Source organism: Aotus nancymaae, unplaced genomic scaffold (genome assembly GCF_030222135.1).
Source record: "Aotus nancymaae isolate 86718 unplaced genomic scaffold, 86718_ANA_hifiasm-v0.15.2.pri h1tg000053l, whole genome shotgun sequence".
In the NCBI taxonomy this organism is placed as follows: Eukaryota; Metazoa; Chordata; class Mammalia; order Primates; family Aotidae; genus Aotus; species Aotus nancymaae.
Window position 1 is genome coordinate 4,432,466 of NW_026988467.1, and position 23,422 is coordinate 4,455,887.

The 23,422-nt window shown below is 45.4% G+C and overlaps 1 protein-coding gene and 1 non-coding gene across 9 annotated transcripts in view; both read left to right on the forward strand.

Moving 5' to 3' along the window:
- Positions 1-23,422, forward strand: part of CAMTA1 (calmodulin binding transcription activator 1) — a 964,678-nt gene that overhangs the window by 412,906 nt on the left and 528,350 nt on the right. The gene's annotated exons all lie outside the window — the stretch shown is intronic.
- On the forward strand, positions 13,943-14,106 carry LOC135269571 (U1 spliceosomal RNA). Its single transcript, XR_010337826.1, has one exon. It is a non-coding gene; the product is annotated as a U1 spliceosomal RNA (small nuclear RNA).

The following is a 23,422-nucleotide window of genomic DNA, read 5'->3' on the forward strand; positions in this document are numbered from 1 at the left end:
GATTTTTGCATCCACACTCATAAGAGGTATTGGTGAATAATTTTCTTATCATGCTTTTGTCTAGTTTTGGTATCAGAGTAATACAGGTTTCATAAAGTGAATTGGAAAACGTTCTCTCATATTTTTTGGAAGAGTTTGCAAAGAATTGCATTAATTATTATTTACACGTTTGGTAGAATTCAGTGGTCAGGTGATCTGGGCATGGGTTTTTCTTTGTGGGTAGTTTTTTTTTTTTTAATTGCCAATTTAGTCTTTTCATTTGTTATAGGTGTTAATATAGTCAGACCATCTGTTTTTTCTTGAGTCAGTTTTAGTAGTTTGGGGTCTTTCTAGGAGTTTGTTCATCTAAGCTATCTAATTTGTTGGTGTAGAATTGTTCATAGTATTCCTTCGTAGTCATTTTCATTTCTGCAAGGTTGAGAATACTGTCCCTGTTCTCATTTTTGCCTTTAGTTATCTGAGTTTTCTCTGTTTTTTTCTCAGTCAGTCTAAAGATTTGCTGATTTTGACATTTTCAAAGAATAAGCTTTTTGTTTCATCAATTTTATTTTTCTATTCTCATGTCTTTAATTTCCACCGTAACATTTATTATTTTCTTCCTTCTGCTTACTTTTGGATTCGTTTGTGGCTCTTGTTTCGGTCTTAAAGTGGAAGATTAGTTATTAATTTAAGAGTTTTCTTCCTTTACATTTTTTTTTCTGAGTTCCTTTTGTATTTTTTTGGAGGGGATGTTTCGCAGTATCCCATAAGTTTTGGTATGTTGTATCTTCATGTTCACCAATATGTGTATTTTCTGGTTTCCCATTTGGTGTCTTCTTTAAAGCATTGGTTATGTAGGAATGTGTTGTTTAACTTATACATATTTGTGAGTTTTTCCAATTATTTTTCTGCTACTGATTTCTAATTTCATTTCATTGTGGTTGGAAAACATACTTTGTATTATTTCTATCCTTTTACATTTATTGAGGTATGTTTTATGGCCCTGCAGATGGTGTATCCTGAATACTGTTCCATGTACCCTTAAGAAAAATATGTACACTATTCTTGGGTGGAGTGGAGTGCTCTAGAAACGTATGTTGGTTTGTTGGGTTGTATGGTTCAGATCTTCTGCCTTCTTGCCAATATGCTATCTACTTGTTCTGTCTATTATTGAAACTGGAGTATTGCAGTCTGCAAATACTATTACTATTTTTGAGATGGAGTTTTACCCTTATTGTCCAAGCTGGAGTGCAGTGTCACATTCTCAGCTCGCTGCAACCTCAGCCTCCAGGGTTCAAGCGGTTCTCCTGCCTCAGCCTCCCGAGTAGCTAGGATTACAGTCATGTGCCACCATGTGACTGGCTAATTTTGTATTTTCACTAGAGATGGGGTTTCACCGTGTTGGTCAGGCTGGTCTTGAACTCCTGACTTCAGGTGATCCACCCACCTCGGCCTCCCAAAGTGCTGAGATTACAGGCGTGAGCCATTGCACCCAGCCTCCAAATACTGTTATTGGATGGTATACCTTTATCTTCATTTCTATCCATTTTTTCATCGTGTATTTTGGTGCTCTGTTATTAGGTGCATTGTGTTTATATTTGTTATATCTTCCTGATATATTGACCCTTATTGTTATAGAATGTCCTTCTTTCTCTAGTAACATTCTTTTAAAGTCTATTATGTTTACATGGTTTAGCGACTGCAGCTTTCTTGTGTTTGCGTGATGTATTTATTTTCATCCTTTTAACCTTTTTGTGTGTTTGAATATCAGATGTGTCTTCTGTGAAAATACTTTTTATTTCTGTGTAGTCCTATTCATCAATCTTTTCTTTTACTGCGTATTTTTCAGTCATAGTAAGAAAACTTCCTTCTACATCCAGGTCAAAAAGGAATTAACCCAATTTTCTTCTAGTACTTGTATGGTTTCATTTTTTTCTTACATTTCGTCTTTGATTCATTTTGGATTCATTATTGTACTTGGTAGGAGATAATGGATTTAATTTTTTTAAATTGTTATTCAGTTGTTCCAGCAGCATTTATTTAAAAACATCTGTTTTCTCCAGTAATTTTAGAGGCTGCCTTTATCATATACGAAATTTCCAAATGTGGTTGGGACATATCTGGGCTTCTTCTACTTCACTTCTCTGTCTACTCAGACACCAGGATACACTGTTTCAGTTATGAAGACTTTTAGTGTTTTCAATGTCTGGTAGGGCTTATGTTCCCATTGAGGCTTTTCTGTTTTCCTGGCTATTCTTTAAGGTTAATTTTCCCTCATGAACTATAGTATCAATTTGTCTAGCTCCATAAAATTGCATTAATTTATAAATCAGGGAGAACTGGCATTGTGGTGATATTGAGTTGTCTCATCCAAGAACAATTTATGTCTTCGCATTCGTTGAGGAATACTTTTGTGTTATGCGTTAGTTTTAAAAAGTTCTCTCATGGAGGTTTTGCACTTACCTCTCTAAATGTATTTCTAAATAGTTTATCTTTGTTGTTGCCATTGTACGTGGAAGTTTCTTTATAGTACTGATTTCTGAGTGCCAATTTTATATTCTGCTAGTTTACTGAATCCTTTTTTGTGTGTTTGAGTTATAAATGTGTTTTTTTCCAGTGTATTTTCCTGAGATTCATCTTTGTGGATGTTTGTAACTCTGTTATTTATTTTCACCGCTGTGTACTATTCCATTACATAAATATATCACGGGATATTTATCTGCTTGTATTTGGATGGACATTTAGATTGTTTCCCATTTGTTGAACTTGTCAAGTAGTTTTCCAAAGGCGTTACATCAGTTCTCACTCCTTTCAGTACTGTGGGAGCCTCTGTTGCTTCACGTTTTTACCAACATTAGCTATTGTCAATGTTTAAGTTTCGTCCGTCTGAGGGATTGCAAGTGGCACAGAAGCATGCTTTTTAATGACTGTTCTTAAGTCCTTGGTTTCCAAACTCGGACCCAAATGCTGCTTCCCACACGGACACAGTCTCCATGGATTGCACATCTCACCCCCAGCCTGCCTCCTCTAAGTGCCCTCCTCTCATTCAGAAACACGTGGCTGGTAGGAGCTGGGAACTGCAATGCTGGTTTCCTAGTCTCCTGAGAGGGAAATGCACTTCTGTAAAAATTAAACACTTTGTTAGCTGAGGAGTGTCCAGCCTTCTGGCCTCCTAGAGGAATTTCTTTGCTGACTTACTTGCATTATATCTGCTATATAATTATCAACAATCAGCATCCACTGAGTAGCATCTTGTACCTGACACTTTAGTGGGCTCTGAACAGGGCTTAGTGATGAGTAAGACCCAGCTCCCCACCTCCTGGGACTTCCCACCCACTTGGGAGAGGAGATGTGTTTACATGAGATGATATCTCTGGGTAACACCAGTGATACCTACCAAGCATGTCAAGGGCCGGGCTGCTGACACTGACAGGGAGATCTATATAAAATGAATGTGGAAAGAAAAGGACACATCTCTTCTTTCATATTATATTACAAATTCAGGAGGAAAATCTGTCATTGAATGTTTTCTTCTTGTTTTAAAAAGCTAATTTCATCCTGATAAAAATGTACATACCACCGAAAAAAATACACTCTGTTTTTCCAACCGACACGATCACCAACAACTGAAAGTTGACCTTGGAGCCCTGTTCCACCTCTAGCAGGTGGATCTAGGATCTGCCCTCTTTCTAAGGGGGACACTGCAGGATCCTGGGTCTTAAGACCAGTGACTGGTCCAGTTGTGGCCTTGATCCAAGTGCCCCTCCCTTATTTCTCATGCCCAAATCACCGGCTCTGTGCTTCTCCGTATGGTATGGTCAATTCCGAGCTCCTGGTACCTTGTGGATCTGAGACCTGCCTTTATCTCCCCAGTCTTCCTGAAATAAGAGCTCTTCTCTTCCTTTGGTGTTTGGGGCCCTGCTACCTCTACTGGGCATTTTAAAGCGAAGTGCCCACTCACCGCAGGTCCAGGCATTTCCTCCATGAGCAATTCCCTCATTCTGCTGCCCAGCAAAACTGGGGTTCTAACTAAGGTTTGGTTACAGCATATGGATAAGAAGTTTCCATGCTCAATAAAGTGCTATGTCACTTTATAAAAGGGCAACACATCCTTTCAGAGCTGGAAGCGTCTCGCTCCAAGCTCGTCCTCTTGTAGCCAACAGCACACCCTCCAGGCAGCTGGGCAGCATTGCGGCCGTAGACCGGGCTTACATCAGGCAGTGCTTTCTGGGAGAAGCCAGCTGGCTTGTGCAGGCATCTCGTCCATAGCGTTGATCTTACCGGATACACTTGCTAACCTACCAAGGAAACTGGTCCAGGCTCATGAAAGTTGGTTGTTCTTTGGTTTGTTCATTCTGCACCCATTCATTCATTTGTTCGTTCATTAGGTAAACACATATCATGTACTTCACTGAAAGATCTGCAATGGTCAGGTCAGTCAAAATGCACGCGTGCACGCGCACGCGCGCACACACACACACAGAGCCTCTTTCTCCCTTTGCCCTGTTGAGCATCTGAGATGCTGTGGAATTGTTGCCAGAATTTTACGTTTGTCTACTCCTGTGTTAGGTGATGGGAAGGCTGCATGGGGTAAGGGCTTGTCTCTGGAAGACCATGTGATTCTGTTGAAGGTGCAAATCAGGCCAGCCCACAGGAAGCAATGAGTCAACATGGACACCTCTGTGTTTTGCTCTTGTGGGTCAGAGGAAGGTGTTTAAATTGCCCAGTGTTCACTGAGAGCTGTAGTGAGTTAGGATTGTTTCCTAGAACCATAGCTGAGCCTTGAAGGATGGGTAAGCTTCAGACAGATTCTGGGAAAGGCATTATATTTGGGGAGAATAACTTGACTATGTGGACTGAGAGTAAACATTGTGGGTTCAGATGATGTCGAAGGGACCAGCTTGATGATGTGCGTTGTTTCACATGTCAAATTCTTGGGACCTCCTGCTTCACTAGATCAGCACTTGAGCCCTTTAAGTAGAAAGCTGTGTGCTAGAGTGGCCATTGCTGGGTAGACTGGGCAGACTGGCTGGCGTGGGGCTGTGGCCGACTCTCTGTCCTGGGTGGGGCCATGGAAGTACCCTAGTCTATTCCTGGCCTGGCTGTGATACAGGAATAGCCTCTAACCATGATTCCAGCACCCACCCTTTTCCTATGTGATTGTCGTTTGAATGCTTCTATTTTTTTGTTGAAACTGTAGGGTAATTACCCTTGTCCTTAATAATTGCTTTAGTTTCCTTGATGCACAGAGATGCTCTAGAGTCTATGCTGTTAAAAAGAGGTTAGGATTAAGTTTTTCAACCTGCTGCTGGTGTGAGAAGGATGTCTCCATGCCAATTACTGTCTCCTTGATAGGATTAGTCACTGTGTTAATTGCTACTCAGAAAAACTGCCAAGTTTGTTGTTTTAGACTTTGGCTTTTAAAATATTGCAGATGTCATCTCAAATGCAAATTGTATTTGGTATTAGCGATAACTGTTGATCTGTTAACACTTTGGGGTTAATTCATATCTGAGGCTGTGTGAGAAAGAGGAGTCTCGCCCTTGGATTATTAATTGTATCTTTGATGGTGGTTCCAGGACCGGGAGGGGGAGGCCGCTGTCAGGTCTGTTCCTTGGCACTCTCTTTGAGAGAATCCAGAGCTCTGTCAGCAACAGTCTGTTGGAATTGGCCAGAGGAATGTATGAAACAATCCCGTTCTTCAGCTCCAGAGCATCACCTACCTACTCCACAGGTCGCGGTGGCTGGTTGGCTCCTGGTTAGTGACTTGAATGTTGACACTCCAGTGACTGTTAGATGGCCACAGAAGTTCTTAGTTCTTAGAGATTTCCGAGTCAATAGAACCTCCCCAGTTTGGACCAGGAAAGAATAGAGAATTCTGACATTATATAGCATTGTATTTTTTATTAATGTTTTATTTTTAAGTCATTTCCAGATTTCAGAAGTCATAGGAATAAAATGAAGAAATCCTATATGCCCATCACCCAGATTCCCCTGAAGTTAACATTTTATCATATCTACCTTATTATTCTGTGTGTGTACATGTGCACAACTGAACCATTTGAAAGTAAGTTTCAGACATGATGCCCCATTAACCCTAAACACTTCAATGTGTATATCCTGAGAACTAGGACATTCTTTTGCATAAGCCAGTGCAGTGATCAGAGTCAGGGAAATAGCACTCATGCGGCATTATCCAATCTGTAGACTTTATTCCTGCAACCAATAATATCCTTTATAGCAAAATATAATAAAAGCAATCATCTGTTCTAGGATCTAATCCGAGATCTCACATTCTATTTAGTTTCCATGTCTCTGTAATCCCCATCAATCAGTTCTTCACTCTTTGTTTTTCATGACCTTGCCATTTCTGAAGCATACAGGCCAGTTATCTTGTAGACTCTCCTTTAGCTGGGGTTTGTCACGTTTCCTTAGGACGAGATTTGGGATATGCAATTTTGGCAGGAGCGCCGCGGAAGTGACGCTGGGTTGTTCCTGGTGCCTCATATTAGAAGGTGCGTGGTTGGCTACCTGTTTTCCGGAACTGTTAACTTGGATCATTGGTTAGGGTGGTATCTGCTAGGTTACTTCAGTGAAAGTGATTGTTTATCCCGTTTGTGATTCATTAGCATTTTATGGAAAAATAGGTCTGTGTAAGTAGCTTGTATTTCATTAAACTTTGACCCCTTGTTTTAGCATCCATTGATAATTCTTGTCTGAATCAGTTATTAGAATGCATGCCAGATGGTGATTTTTTCTCTAAATTTATTTATTGTTTCATACTCTGTACCAAATTGAAAACCTTTTGCTTTCTTACATTTATTTATTTACTCATCGGTTTGTTTACACCCGTACGGACTCATGTATTCCTATCTTAGTCAGTGAGTTACGCTGACTACATTATGTTGACTGAGTTACATTCATTGGGTTGTATATTTATCCAGTGGTTTATAACCTAGTTATTTCGGTGGTTATATTGTCACAGATTTGGCAGTGGGAGCCCTTTCCATTTGGCTGCTGTGTCCTTTTGACAAATCCCCATAATACTTTTCCACAACATTTTATTACGAAAAACTTGAAACGTATAGACACTTAAAAGACTTTTTTCAATGAACGCTCATGTACCTATCACCTAGGTTCTTTAGTTAACATTTTATCATGATATCTTTATCACAGATCTATTCAGCTATCAACCCAGCAATGCATCTTGTGTTTAAATTGCATTTCAAAGTAAGTTGCAGATGACAGCACACTTCATCCATAAACACGTTGGCAGGTATGAGGGAGTCTAGACTTTAGCACTTATTTACAGTTCTTTTACTCAGTAAAAGTTGCTTACAGAGCAAGGTACAAATGGTAAGGGTGCCATCAAACAGGCTTTGACCAATGCATGCACCTGTGTGACTCAAACCCCTATCAAGTTGTAGAGCATCGCAGCCAGTCCAGAAAGTTCTTTCGTGTTCTTTTCTAACCAGTTCTAGTCCCATCGTCTTCAGCAGCAACCACTGTTCTGATTTTGTTCACACCGTAGATTAGTTTTACCTGTTCTAGCACTTCATCTAAAAGGAACATGTGCACTATGCATTCTTTTGTATAAGGGCGATTTCATCATTATCATGATTTTGAGATTCACCCGTGATGTTTGTTATCAGGGGTTCATTTCACCCATCATTCTTTGAGCACTTCCTTCTTTTCTGGCCCAGCAAAATGTCCCAAGGTTGCCTTCCACTTCCCTTGTACCAACCCTGGGATTAGCTGAACCTCTAATGAGCCCTGCCTCCTTTCAGCAGAGAAGGGTTTCTGTATCCAGCTATGCTCCTTGCGAGGAGTATGCCATTGCTTCTAGTCACTCTCTCTCATAGTAGAAGTTAAGCAATGCATGTGTGAGGATACGTTCATAGATAGACAAACACACATACATCTACCCCTACTTCTACACATTCGCATTCGCGGACGTGTGTGTGTAAAACCACGCACTCACGATGATCCCAATTCTAGTCCACACCGCGGGGTACATCCTGGCCGTTCATCTTTCCATATATGGCACTTTCTTTTTCAACATGGAGAAATTTTCCCGAATGTATTACCGTCTACATCCTAAAATAGATATAAGGTAATGCAATAAGAGTTAACTGAAGAGAGCAAACCTACCAACTAGAGCTCAGCATTTGCTTGTAGCACTTTTTCTTTAGTCTGAGGGCGGATAATCAAAGTACCGTGTTCATAAGCCTTTTGGGTTAATCTCCGCCCCCTTTCCCTCTGGTTATGTTATTTTTGGAAATAAAATAGAATTAGGCTCTGTTGTTTTTTGCTTGTGTTCTATATTAGGGTCTCTCCCCATCCTTGCTGATTTTTTTTTATGATGGAAAACATTAAGATGTTTATAAAAATCGAAACTGCAAAAAAGCTAGATCCAGCGACGTGTCACTGCCCCCATCCCTCTGCCCCCGTGGGTGACCACTCATTTTTATCTCCTTGTCTGTTTTGTGTTTCTTTGCTGAGATAAGCAGGTACATGTGTATTTTCTTATTTTCTCCTTTTTTTCTTAACTAAAAGACAGCTACTATAAATACTCCTTTGCGTATTGCAATTTTTTTTAAACTTTCTATTTCAAGAAAACTGTTCATTCACATGCCGTTGCAAGAACTGATACAGAGAGATGATCCATGCACCCTTTGAACCGTTTTTCTCAATAGTAACGTCATGAAAATAGTCGAGTGTCACAGCCAGGATCCTTGTACCTTAACTGTGAGCGTTTCCCTCACCTCAGGGGCGGTGCAGGGTGCTCTTTTTATCACGCCCACTGCCTCCCCTCCCCCACACCCTCTTTGACTCTTTGCAACCACTAATGTGTTCTCTATGTCTATAATTTTTATATCAAGAATGTTAAATTATTGGAATCATACAATAAATTGCCTTTTGGAATTGGCTTCTTTGGCGCAGCATAATTGTCTCGAGATTCATCTAGATTGTTGCATGTATTAATAGTTTATTTCTTCTTATTGCTGAGGGATGTACCATAGAACGTGCTACTGTTTGTTCAGCCGTTTATACACTGAAGGACATCTGGGTGTTTCTAGTTCTTGGCAATTACATATAAAGTATCTATAAACATTTGTGTACAGGTTTTTGTGTGATCACGGATTTTCATTTCTTTGCGGTAAATGCCTAGGAATGCAGTTGCTGGATTATGTGGTAACTGCCTATTCGGTTTTTAAAGAATCTGCCAAAGTACTTTTCAGAGTCGCTGTGTTCTGTATTCCCACAAGCAACGTACGGATGATTCCATTTCTCCACATCCTTCTCAGCATTTGCTGTTGGCACTATTTTTTATTTTAGCTATCCTGATAGGTATGTAATGTTATCTGATTGTGGTTTCAATGTGCATTTCTCTAATTGGCTAATGATGTTGAACACCTCTTCTTGTGTTTATTCTCTTTGGTGAATTACCTGTTGCATATTCTGAACTACCTGCCATCTGTATATTCTCTTTGGTGAATTACCTGTTGGAGTCCTTTGTCCATTTTCTAATTGGATTATGTTATTTTGTATTAAGTTTTGAGGGTTCTCTTTATATCCTAAATACCAGTCATTCGTCTGATAGGTGGTTTGCAAATACTTTCTCCTAATTTGTATTTTCTTTTGCATCCTGTTAACAGAGTCTTTCACAGAGCAAAGATTTTAATCTGATGAAATCTGGTTTACCCATTTTTCCTTTTATGTGTTGTGCTTTAGGTGTTAAGTCTAAGAACCCTTTGCCTAGCACTAGTTCCCAATTTTTCTCCTATGTATTAAGCCCTTTGTCCATTCCAAATTAGTTTTTGTAGGTTTGGAGAAGACTTCAGTGAGGTTTTTTCTTTTCTTTTCTTTTCTTTTCTTTTTTTTTTTTAATTTGTGGATGTCCAATTGCTTTAGCACTGATTGTTGGAAAGGCGATTTTTAAATTTTTATTTATTTATTTTTATTTTATTTTTTATTTATTTATTTTCTTAGAGTCTCATTTTGTTGCCCAGGCTGGAGTGCAGTGGCACGATCTCAGCTCACTGCAATGTCCGCCTCCCAAGTTCAAGCAATTCTCCCACCTCAGCCTCCCGAGTAGCTGGAACTACAAGCGTGTACCACCACACCCAGCTAATTTTTGTAATTTTAGTAGAGACTGGGTTTCACCATGTTGGCCAGGCTGGTCTCAAACTCCTGACCTCAGGTGATCTGCCCGCCTCAGCCTCCCAAAGTGCTGGGATTACAGGTGTGAGTCACCGTGCCTGGCCTGGTATGTAGTGTTTTACTGATCACGTGTACATTTTTGGAATTTCTATTGCTTTAGTTTTAAAAAGATTTTCAACATTATTTTCCAGTTTTATTAGACTGATCAGAAAACATTTCTTTATAATATTTCTATTTTATGAAATGCATTGATTATTTATTGCCTAACATGTGACTAATTTTTGTGGATATTCTATGTGTACTTAAGGAGAACGTGTAGTAGATTTCCTATCTACTGTTAGGGAATTCAAAGAAAAAGTATGAAGTGTGACTGTCTTAATCTGCTCCCACATTGCTATGAAGAACTACCTGAGACTAGGTAATTTATAAAAACAAGAAGTTTAATTGACTCACGGTTCCACAGGCTGTACGGGAAGCATGGCTGGGGAGGCCTCAGGAAACTTACAATCATGGTGGAAGGCAAAGGGAAGCAGACACGTCCCACGTGGCTGGAGCAGGAGGAAAAGGGCCAAGTGGGAGGTGCTACACACTTGCAAACAACTGGATCTCCTGAGCACTCACTCACTTTCTTGAGAATAGAAAGAGGGAAATCCGCCCTCATGATTCAATCACCTCCCCCAGGCTCTTCCTCCAACACTGCGGATTACAATTTGACATGAGATTTGGGTGGGGGCACAAATGCAAGCCCTATCAGTGACAAGCTGATTTGTCAAGGGAATTGATTACATTGTTTAGGGCTTCTGTGTCCTTACTTATTTTTTGTCTACCTGGTTTCTTTTGTGCTGACAGCGATGTGGTAAATACACTATTCTTAGTGTTTTCATCTATATTTCCTACAGGGTGTGTGTGTGTGTGGGGGGGGTGTGGCAGAGTCTCACTCTGTCACCCAGGCTGGAGTGTAGTGGTATGATCTCGGCTCACTGCAACCTCTGCTTCCCGGGTTCAAACAATCCTCACAATCCTCATACTTCAGCCTCCCAAGTAGCTAAGACTACATACAGGCAGGCACCCCCACCCTGGTTAACTTTTGTGTTTTTAGTAGAGATGGGGTTTTGTCATGTTGGCCAGGCTAGTCTTGAACTCCTGACCTCAAGTGATCCGCCAGTTTTGGCCTCCCAAATTGCTGGGATTACAGGTGTGAGCCACCAAACCTGGCCTATATTTCCTACAATTTCCTATCTCATGAAGGTAGTTGTAGTCTTGTTTGGTGCACTAATATTCATTACGGTTATATTTTTATTGTGGAATGTGATTTTTAGCATTAGAAAGTGTCATAATTAATGTTTTCTCTTAAATTATACTGATTCCACTTTGATATCAAGATTGCAATGCTTGTTCTGTTATTTCCATTTGCCTCACATACCGTTGCCGTCCTTTTTAGTTTGAGGCTTTCTGAATCTCTTTGATACGGCTTGGCTGTGTCCCCACCCAAATCTCACCCTGAATTGTAATAATCCCCATGTGTCAAGGGCAGGACCAGGTGGGGAAAATTAAGTCATGGGGACAGTTTCCCCCGTACTGTTTTGTGATAGTGAGTGAGTTCTCACGAGATCTGATGGTTTTATAAGGGGCTTCTCCCCTTTGCTCGGCACTTCTCTCTCCTGCTGCCATGTGAAGAAGGAGGTGTTTGCATCCTCTTCTGCCACGATTCTGTTTCTTGAGGCCTCTCCAACCATATGGAACTGTGAGTCAGTTGAACTTTCCTTTAATAAATTACCCAGTCTCAGGCAGTTTTTTTAGCAGCGTGAGAATGGACAAATACACTCTTTTAAAAGGTATGTCTCTTATATATAACATATAGTTGGATCTTTCTTTTTAAGCCAAATTGAAAATCTTTTATTTTCATAAGTAAGTTAGGCCCATTCACTTTTATTTATATGTCCAATATGTATAATATTTTATGTAATAATGCTATGTGTATTATGTTCTTGCTGTACTTGTTTTTTCTACATGTTGCATTTTGTATGCTCATTTAATTTCTTTTTATATGTAAGAAATTCTCATTTTTATTCTAATGGGTACCTTTGTACTCATCACCTTTAAAAATCCCATTAGTCTCTTACTGACGTTTGCCATTTGGTTTTTTCTAATTAGTGGAGTCTCTTGACTCCCACCTGTTGCCTGTACAACCATCATTGAGCTTATTCCGGTTTTATTTTTCCTTTTCTTGTTTCCTATCATTTTGTAGTTGACAAAACATGTATCATCTACGTATGATGCTCCTAACCTTAGTTACGCACTTAATTTAGGTCCATAATTAAATATATTAAATGTTCCTCATAAGTTCCTTTGCCTAAGAGTTCCCAGTCATCTCCTGGTTGGATAAAGTTAATTCCTTAGAAGATTCCTTCAGAGGTGCCCATGGGTGCATCACTTTCTCAGTTCTTCCATATTTTAAACTCTTATTCTGTACCTCTGATATTTGAGGGTCTGCTTCGCTGGATATAAAATCTTTGAGCTGGATGTAAAATCTTTGACTGCTGCTCCGTCCTTGCCCTGCCTTCTGGGTTGTTTTTGAGAAGCTGACAACTGTCTCTCTTGCCCTTATAGTAAGTTATTTGATCTTTTCATGTACAAGTGGTGAGGATGTTTTTAAAAGGCATCACTGAGGTTTTTAATTCAGTTTGTAATGTTGTCACAGTTCCTCCCCTCCACCTTATGGCTGTATTTTGGGGTAATTTCCACCCGCTGAACTCTTTTGTATTCTCATTTTCGTTTTTCTTCTTTTATAGCCTCCTGTAGATGAAGACCGCTTGTATCTCCACATCGAGTGGTTCGTGTGATTTTTAGTTCAAGAGCTCCCTCTTCTGTCAGTGCAGCGTAGTGCAGTTTCCTTACAACTGGCTTTTGGGGGAGGGGCGGGAGGAGTTGAGGGTCCTTGGATGTATCATTATTTGTTTTGCAGAATTCTAAATGCCCACATCTGGCTTCTCCCTCCCTCCCCAGCACATTTTCTAATGCTGTCCCTGCCCGCCTTGAAACTCCTTCCTTCGAGTCCGTGTTCTGGTCTATCTAGATTCATTTTTAGTATTTTCTCTCCCTTAGGATGCACTTTCTCTTTCTTCAGGTAGTTGTAATTTACTCCCACACTCTCCATGCTCGACTTCCGTCTTCACTGGCTTTTGGACCGCTCTTGTCCCCTTGCTCGTTATAAAAGTTCTGGGTGGGAACTGAAGACGTTGGTGTTTATTTTTCTACTTATGGGTGATTTGAAGTCGATAGCGGCTCTTTTTTCCAGTCGTGTGAGAGCTGTAGGCTTTGCGTGGTTGCTTTTGTTCTTGTTGATCTGTGTAGTTTCTGGAGGAGGGAGACTTGAGTTTTTGTGACTATCATTACCGTGGCGACCTGGAAGTCCCTTACGTGGTATTTTGGGAGATGGGGTGCAGTTAGATCAATTTTGAGTACAACAGTAATTCAAGTCTGTTATTAACACCATCTTTTCATGTTAACTGTACACGACGGAATCTTGAGGCTATCTTTAAAAGGTCTGCTCTCTTAGGAAGGATCTCCCCTGTGAGCCTGTTTACACCACGTGTCTGTGTAGCCAGCCCTTTCCATAGACACTTCAGCCAAATGTTGGCGCGTTTTCAGTTTCTGTGTTTATGGGGTTGGACTCAACGAGGCTTTTACTGTTGTGGCATATTGGAGGAGGTGTTGCCATTCTGCTGCCAGGGGTGAGTGTGATCTGGCGGCTGATACCTGTTTATGCGTGTAGGTCTCCATCAAGAAGCGACCCGCCATGCTTCCCTGGCAGGGGAGATAGACCAGGGTCCTGAAGGTGGTCTTCCAGGGTGAGGGTTATCCATTGCATGCCAGATGTGTTGACCCCTGCAATTTCCCTGAACGTGGAAAACTCACTGCATCGTTTGTGGTAATGGGGGACTGTGTCTGTGCTCTCTCTTGATTTTTGAAGATTTTCTTTAAAAAAAGGAGACTCACCATCGTGTATGGACTGAATATCTGTGTTCCTCCAAAATCCATATGCTGAAGCCCTAACTCCAATGTGATAGTCTTTGAGATGGGGTCTTTGGGAGATGATTAGGTTTAGATGAAGTCATGAGGGTGGGACCCCATGATAGGATTAGTACCCTTATAAGAAGAGGAAGAGGGGCCTGGTGTGGTGGCTCACATCTGTAATCCTAGCATTCTGGGAGGCTGAGGCAGGAGGATTGCTGGAAGCCATGAGTTTGAGACCAGCCTGGGCAACAGAGGGAGACCCCATCTCTACCCAAAAAAAAAAAAAAAGAAAAGAAAGATACCAGAGTTCGCTCCCTCTCTACTTTGTGAGGGCACAGTGAGAAGGCGGCCATCTGTAGGCCAGGAAGGGGCCTCACCAAGAATTAAACTGGCTGGGATCTCGATCTCAGACTTCCAGCCTTCAGACCTGTGAGAAATAAATGCCTGCTGCTTAAACCGTGGTGGTACCTCTGGTACTTTGTTATGGAAGCCTGAGCTAAGATGCCAGCCAACCATATTTGTATAGACTCGGAAACCCGAGTCAGATTCAGCTCTGCCTGGCTTAGGGAATGCGCCGTGCCTGACTCACTGCAGGGGGCCAAGAATGTTTGTGAGATGAATAAATGGAGTATCTTTGTTCTGGAAATAGACCACCTATGAATTATTATAGTAGAGAAATCCCAGGCCCCCTCGAAGGACAGGGAAAGCCGTAACGTATCTATGCTTTGGGCCCAGAGGAATAATGGAAAGAGGCCAGGCACGCTGGGAAAGTTCCACTTACAAACCCGCCTTCTGCTGGGCTGTGTGTCCCCTGCTGTGTGCTCGGGGTTCCTGGCCTGGCCTATTTTTTCCCTGGGCGGATACCTCATTACCAGGAGCGTTCAGATCCCTGAAGATGGCTTCTGTCTCCTCCAAGACCACTGGTGAGTCTTGTCACCTGGTGTCCCCAGGGTGCCGCCCCATCTTCTCTTGTTCTCTGTGGGTTCCAGAAAAAGGGACCACCTTGGCTCTGTGGCTTTGGATCTCTCCAGAGGAGGGGCAAAGGCCTCAGACAGCTCCAATGGGACACAGCCAACATCCAAGCTGCATTTTCAAAATCAGAGCCAGTCTTAGGCTGAGTCAGAGAGAAAGGAATTGTGCCCAGGCACCCAGGTGGCACCTCCTGTCCCTGATCTGGCACCACGGGTCCAACTTTGGGTTTTAACTTCCCACGAGTGCCTGGACATGGAGAGGAAATGGTCGAGAGGATGAGGACGTATGGGGAGAGATCCCCACGGTCACTGAGGTCCTCCTCCTGCCTCCCACTCTCTAGGCCCTTCCGGCTGGGCCCAGCAGGTCCCCCTCCCACCTGTGCCAGTCAGCTTCTGCTGTGTCCTCACAGGGAATTCCTCCGATAGCCCACCAGGTGGGAGAGGCAGGGGCAGGAAGCGCTGAAGGCCCGCATGGCACCAGCACAGATGAATGACCTGGCTTTCTCAGAATCCGTCACGTGGAACACTGGAGGCCACGGAGGAAGGGCCGGGTTCCACGGAAGGAGCTGGGCAGCAGGAATTCTCCGTGACGGAAGAGATGCTGGGGACTTTCCCCAGAGCCTTATTCTTACTTTCTAAATCTTCAGACAGAACTCTCATTCACGGCATTTATTTACTTGCTGATTCATTCATCATTCATTCACTCGTGCACGCCATGAGTACTGCATTCTCTTACCTTGTGCCAGAGACTGTGTGAGACTTGGAGAATTGGTAACACGCTCCGAGTCTTGCCTTCGGAGGCTTTCACAAGCAGAGCCATTGCTCTGGCGTTGGGGTTTCCACTGCATGCATTAGCCTTTGAAAGCCTCCAGGAATACCCTCCAGAATCAAACCTGTGTTTCACTGAGAATTCTGCAAATTTCTTTGGTGATAGGACTTGATTCTTCTTTATATAGTACCAGACAGACCTGTGAATGTGCCATGAAGCACCTTTACAGGCCCATGGAATGGGGAGGGGACACTGGGGTCTCTGTGAGAGCCTGGCCTTACGATTCAGACAGTGCTGAGTTACAGTCTCAGCCCTGCTCCTTGCTGGCTGTGGGGTTGGGGCCACGTGAATCGGCTAAGCTTTGGCGTTCTCAAAAATCGTTTGGGAATAATGATTCCTGCCAACTGGGAGGATTAGGTAAGATAAAGGATTGGCAAGGTTTTATCCCATGGTCAGGGAGGATGGTGACTGCCTTGTGCCATGGGTGACCCCTGCCTTCCTTCAAAATATATGTACACGGGCTGCGTACACACACACACACGCACACACACACACACACACACACACGCACATGCGCGCATGCGCGCGCGCGCGCGCGCGCACGCACACACACACACACACACACACACACACACACACACAGAGGCTTCCTGTAATCCTCACTTGCCTGGGAGGCAGCAGTGACTCTGCCTTCTCGGAGTCATCTGAACTGTCTGCTTTCCAAACAGGGGCGACAGGACTGTGGCTCGAGGTGATGGGTTGCTGAACTGCTCTGCTGCCACACACATTTTGCCGGCTTCTCATAGTGTCAGTGAGATCTGGGAAATGGACCAAGCATGATTTCCAGCTAAATTAAACACTTTGGGGCCATCAGCTAAATAGATAATGCTTTGAGAAAACCCCGTGAGCATTGTGTCAGACAGGCCGGGGGACCCTGCGAACCTGTCTTTCTCTGTGCTCGTCTGGGTGAGGAGACATCGCCCGGGCCGGACCCGTGCCTTCCGCGGGGAAGCTGGGACTTGATCCTCGTGGCACACCTGATCCTTTCTGCATCTCACCGTCTTCCTGCCCTCCTCTCTCCCTCCTCTTGCCTGACTGTTGACTACAAAATAGGATATGATTTAGGAAAGTGTCCTTGCCTCCCTCCCTGGCCCCACATCACCCCATGACATAGTGGCTGTGCTTGGGCGGAGAGCGAGCTGTTTCTGTGGGCAGGAGGGGGTCCTGCATCCTGGGTCCTCCCCAGGCAGCCCCGGCTCTTTCTCTTTGTTCCAAGGGGCCCGGCCACCATGTTGACTGTTTCATACCTGTGCACCACCCAGAACTGCCACCTGGAGCGAGCTCTCTTCCTTCCTGACAGCAACAGTCCACCTCTGGGCCAGAGGATGCCCACTGGCCTTCATGGAGGGAGGTTGGGTCAGGCCCGCTTGGTCTCCAATCCTGGCTTCACCACGTGCCGGCTCCGCAGTGGTGCCGGCTCATCCTGGTAAGCCTAGTTTCCCCTTCTATGTGGGTGTAATACCTTGCCCAGGTGTAGCTGTGAAGACCCTGGGTAATGCTCATCAGGTGCCCAGCATGCTGTGTGGTACAGAAGTGACCAGAAAATACCCCCTCAGTGCATGCCAAGTCTTCACTTTCCTTAAGATCTCAAACCCTTTTCTTCTTGATCTTCTTCCCTTGATGACAACGCCCTTGTTCCTCCCTGTCCTTGCGGGCCGCCTCTCATCCATCTTTCCTTGGGCCACAACTTCCGCCTTTACCTTGCCTTTACTTACCTGTTCGCCCACCCACCCATGCAGCCGTTCATTTCTTGCTTCATTCATCCAGTGATTTATGGAATGTTTCCTACATGCGTATGTCAGGCTAGAGTGAGCAAAGCAGATTCAGTGTCTGCCGGCCCTAAACTTACGGTGCCAGAGAGGACAGAGACAATGGAACAGGTGCCTCTGTGTATGTGTGTGTGTGTGAGTGTGTGCATGTGTGTGTGTGTGTGTGTGAGTGTGTGATGGGAGGTGGGTGCTAGCAGGGAGGGTCTTGGGAAATGCATACCAGGGTCACCTTAACGGGGTCCTGTGGGGTCAGGAGAGCTTCGTGGAGGAAGTGACTCTTAGCTCTTTGAGCAGATATAAGCAACCTGAGGCCAGGGGTTGTGCTTTCGGGGGCCTCAGAACACCAGCATCATCAACAGTTGAGCGCCTCCCATTTATATGAGGCCCTGGGTTTGCCAGAGGGATACATAGAAATGCGAAGGGATCGTTAGTAAATACTTGTCCAGTGAATCGGGGGATGCCTGTGCTGTTGCCAGGCTTGCGTCTGCTAAGCAATCTTCCCAGCACATGTGAAATCTCTGACTCCCCACAAATAAGGAGCTTAGAAGAGCTCATTTGAGTTTCCACGTGGTTCATGAATATGCAAGCAAGATTCCTTTTAATCTCAAATTTTATTTTATTGGATGTGTTTACGTGTATTTATTAGGTCTCAGGTTTTCTTTGGGGCCTATGAGAAAGGTCTCATCCCATCTCCACTGCAGCCGTGAGAGGGTAGACTGGAAGATTCCTGAATAACTTGACCATCCTAGATGACCAGAGAGCTTCTGGGTCTATTATGACCACAGACCAATCCTAAACGTGATCATTTCCATGAACCCACCTGACGTGCAGTTGTAGAAAGGATGGAGCACGTCGATGTTTGTAGCACCTTTACGTAAAGCCAGAGTGCTCAAGGCATCCTGGACCTCACCTGGTGGGAGGGAGGGTGATGTTCTGCCAGGTGGAAGCCTCGGGTCTTGCCGGTCTCCTTTCACGGCAGGAGAGGCTGCGGGCTTAGCTGGAAATATAATCGCTGCTGAAGGTCAGGCTGTGCCCAGCGGCCGAGGCGCTTGGCGAGCTTTCCACTGGATGGCCTAGATTTGCATCGCTCGGCAGGCTCTCGTCCCAGTCGGCAGGGGCACCGCAGCTGGATGGCTCAGCGTCCACCAAAGGGAAGTGGAAAAACCAGCAGCTGGCCGCATCCGAGAAGCGTTTCATGTTCCCAACAAGATCCAAGATCAAAACCGTTTTCTGAAACTATTTTCCACTTGCTAAAATTAAGGTGATTATTATTATTTTTCAGGAAATCTGCTGTGTACGGGTTTTATTTTTAAATGTCATCATTTTGTACAGGAGCACAAAACTCATGAGTTCTGTCCGTGCTCAAGCGGGGTCCCGGGTTGGAGGCACGACACCAGCATCTCCCTCCTAGTGTCATTGGTTGCCAGGGGCAAGGCTCTAGGGCTGGTGGGGACCGGATGAAAGCCCGCCTGGGGCTCTTGACGTGGGGGTGTTTGGTGGATGTGCCTCCCCGCCCCGCAGCCCAGGGCCCTGCTCCGTAGCAGCTCCGTGTCGTCTGGATGGTCCGATGGTGCCCTGCCCACCACCCTTCTGCCTCCCATGCTGCCACCTGCACAGGCTGCTGCCCTGATGAGTCTCGGGTTGCACGAGCTACATCCTCATTGCTGCAGCCAGAGGATGGCAGAAAGCACTTCGACCTGATCGTCCAGTTTCTCCTTGGCTGAGGTGAGGAGGCTGGAGGAGAGGCTACGAAGAGCCAGGAAGGTGCCATCTGGGCAGGGCACTGCAGCCTGGGGCAAATTCTTACTTATCTTGGCAGATCTCTTTTTTTTAGCCACAAAGACCTCTTCTCTACTGCCACCCCTCCCCTCCCCACCAACAACATCCTGGGAGATTTTTCTCTGAGTGGCTCTGGGAATGATTCATCTAAGGCAGTGGATTTCAGGAGCTTGGGACTTCCCTTTCCTGGGGGGGGTGTGGGGGGGGTGTTGCTGAGAACACTTGGGAGGGTCCATCACCCATTAGGAGTGGCGAGGCTGGCACTTAGCCAGCCAAACACTTAGCAGGATTTCTGGGCTTCACTTCTCTGCATCAGTCCCTCTCCGGAGGAGGTCATAGGCGCATAATCATAGGCTTTTGGTTGGCTCAGAGTTCCCTGGACAGTGGCATTTCTGGTTTAGAAGTCCAGAACCCAGTCTCCCTGCAGGAAGATGGTGAGTGATGGAAAGGCATCCCCTCACCTGTTCCAGTGCGGCTCCTCCGCTTACCCCTGCAGGGTCCCTGCCAGCAGCAAACCTTTCCGAGCCATTGATTCCTCATCTCAGGGGTTGGGATCTTAGCACCCGCCTTTTGGAGGTGTCCTAGGATGGCAGATGTGGGATGGCCTGGCATGTTCCACCCAGTGCCCGCCCGTCCACGGCCCGTTGAGGTAGGCGTTTGCTTCTTGCCTTCTCCAGCTTTGAGGTCAGTTGTCCCCACATCCCCGAGGATCCCAAAGGGGCTTTTAAACTCTGCTCAGTGAGAACTTGCCTTGAGGCCCAACACTTGCCTCCAAAGAACCCACTTTTAGGGGGCATGAAGGCCAAGGTTTTTTGTGGTCAAAGGGAGTGACACAAAGCTCACTGCCTCCCCCTCAAATTCCCACCTCGCCTCCCTGCCCTCATTGCCTACCCCCGTGGAATTACAATCATCTGCTTGTTATTTGCGATTTCTACTTGCCTTCAAGCTGTTCCAGGCAATGGCTGGCTTTCATCACCCTTACATCCCTGGGACTGGGCAGAGCACGTGCCCCGTGAATGCTTGCCGAGTTCATGCTGTAATCCCTCCCGTTTAATTTCATCCAAATTAACATTTTCCTCTTTGACAAAGATAGTACATGCTCATTGAAGAACATTCTTACCACATAGAAACATATACCAAAAGCAACCAGCTTCACAAACATCCTCTGAAGTCCTGTTCCCCAGATAGCCAGGGTCAAGGTTTTAGAGGACACTATCCTTCCAGACTTTTCCTCATGCACACACAGATAGATAGGTGCTGGCATGTGAAGAATTCTACAGTAATGAGATCTCACCATGCATTCCATTTTACAGTTGTTTAAAAAAGTCTTGGCGCTCTTTCCATGTTAACCAATAAAGATAATGCATTTTTTTTCCTAATAACTGTGTACTATTCCTTATACCCATATCCTGTGACTCATTTACCAAAGCTGTTAACTAAAGCCATTTCTTAAAGGGTTTCCACACTCTTTCTGTCATAAATTAGGCTGTGGGGAATGTCCCTCTGTCCATCTCTGTGCCCCTGTCCACCCAAATTAGTGGAACCAACCCCTTCCTTTCACAGGACACCAACGCCATTTATAAGTAGTTGACAGGACGCTGCTTTGCTTCAGTGAACTCATCCCTTTGTACACGTCAAGTTGCTCCCGTGTGGGTCACTGTTCCTGGGAGCTGTCTGGGTTTCCCAAAATGGGAGTAATGGTCTTTCATGACAAGGGGCATCCTGAGGAGTGACCAGTCACTGAGAAAACCTAGTGTTCCCTTTTGCTCCAATAGGATTGTATGCTGCATGAGGACAGGGAGGGCCGTTTCTTCTAACCCCTCCCCTCCCCAGGACTCCTCATCCAGGGCCCTGCACGTGGGGGACTCGGGGTGGCTGCTGACTGCCAAGGAAGAAGGGCCGAGGCGGGAGCCCCAGGCTGGTGGCACTTTGTCCCTCAAACCTGCCAAAGGTCATCACTGGGCTTTGCACTCCTCTTCTCAGCCAACTCGCTCCCCTGGCAGTAAAACATCATTTTCTATTAAATGATATGTCTGACATTTACCAAATTTTTATGTGACAATTTAGAAGGAACTGGTTGCATTAAACAGCCTTATTAATATTGCAGTAACATGATTAGGGAAAATCATGGCTGTTAGACCACAGGGCTCTGATTGATGAGCTCTGAAGAGAGGAGGCACAGAGGTCTCTATTGGCCAAAACACCTTCAGCTCAATTCACATACAGTTACTGAAAGCCAGAGACGAAGTCCTGTGATCACGCAGCCCTACAGAGCGAGGGTGGTGTCGAGAGCTCTTCAGGAACTCTGGACTCTGCGTTTCCAACTTGGAAGTACAGAGTGTGCTCATTAGACTTGGGGGGATTCGCGCTAATGGATATTTAAGCCACCCAGAAAGCCTCCTCTGGTGAGGTTCGAGCTGGGCTGGACCCCGTCCTGCTCTTTGATGTTTGATTGGGACTTCATTGTCTGCGCACGTCTCAACCATCTTCCGAGGGAGGCAGCAGAGGGCAGGGGTCAAATCATGCCTGGAGTCAGACTTCCCTACTGGGGAATCCTGGTGTCACCATGATTGTCGATTGTCGTGTGAACTTGGGCAAACCGTCGAACCTTTCTGAGCCTTGGTGGCTTTGCCTGTGAAGAGGAATGATTGTGTTGTCCACTATGCAGGGTCATTGTAAGAGTCAAGTGGGCTCGGGCACGTGCCCCCTCGGCACAGCTCCTGACCCACTGAAGAACAGTTTTACCAAGCAGAAAGATTGAACGAAAAGTAACCACCTTCACAAACGTCCTCTGAAGTCCCACTCCCCAGAGATAGCCAGGGTCAAGGTTTTACAGGACGCCATGCCTTCAGACTTTTCCTTATGTACACACAGAGAGATAGCTGTGGGCATGTGGAGAATTCTATAGAAATGAGATCTCACCATGCATTCCAGTTTGCAATAGTTTTTTAAGCCACGGAGCTCTTTCCATGTTAACCAATACAGATATGCACATTTTTTTCTAATAACTATGTTATTAGAAAAATAACACACTTTGTGCTCAGCACGTGTGGGCTCCCACTGGGGTTCAAGGTGGCCCCTGCGATCTCTGTTCCCAGCCCCAGCCCCGGTTGGGAGCACACTGGAGATACTTTTGGAGACTCTATGTAAATCTACAGAAGACCGCAAGATAAAAGGCTATGGCTCCCCTGAGGGTTTCCGGCCCTCTGGGGGCAGAAGTGGAGCAAATGGTAATGAAGCAAGAGCACCTACAGGGGCCCCAGACGGTCAGATGGACGGGGATGGCGTCCGGGGAGCTGCCAGCGGCAGGAGGCGGTGGCATTGGAGATTGGCCTTGAGGAACCAACCGGGATGCTGCACTTTGGCCAGGGGGTGAAGCTCTGGGTTTGAAATAGTGGCTTGTGGTCCACAGCTGCCTTGGGGCACTTGGGCTAAGGTGACAGTGTGTGCTGTGACACCCAGGCCTTGGGGCACATTGTGCTGCTGGAGGGGGACGGAGCTGGGTCAGGGGCTTAAGGATGCGTGGGATGGGGCCACAGAGCAGGCTGAGCCCGGGGGAGGGCTCTGCACACAGCCCAGGAATTCCCTTCACAGCAGCACAGAAAGTGTGTGTGTCAGGCAGGCATCGCCCTGGAGCAGGTGGAGGGGAGCCCAGAGGGGGTCCCCAGCAGAATCCAGGAGGAGGTAGTGAGGCCACCCCAGGGCAAGCAGGGCCTGGGGCAGAGGAGGGAGAGCAAAGGTGAGAGCAGAGGGGCCTAGGAGAGCACTGGGGGGCGGGGGGCACTGTCCTTCCATCCTCCCTGGGCCTTTCACGGCTTTGCCCTGGCACTGTGGGGCATTTCCCAGATTTGTGGAGGTTGTCAAATGCGCCCCCTGTTCTCAAGGAGCAGGGAAAGTGAGTGCAGATGGCGAAG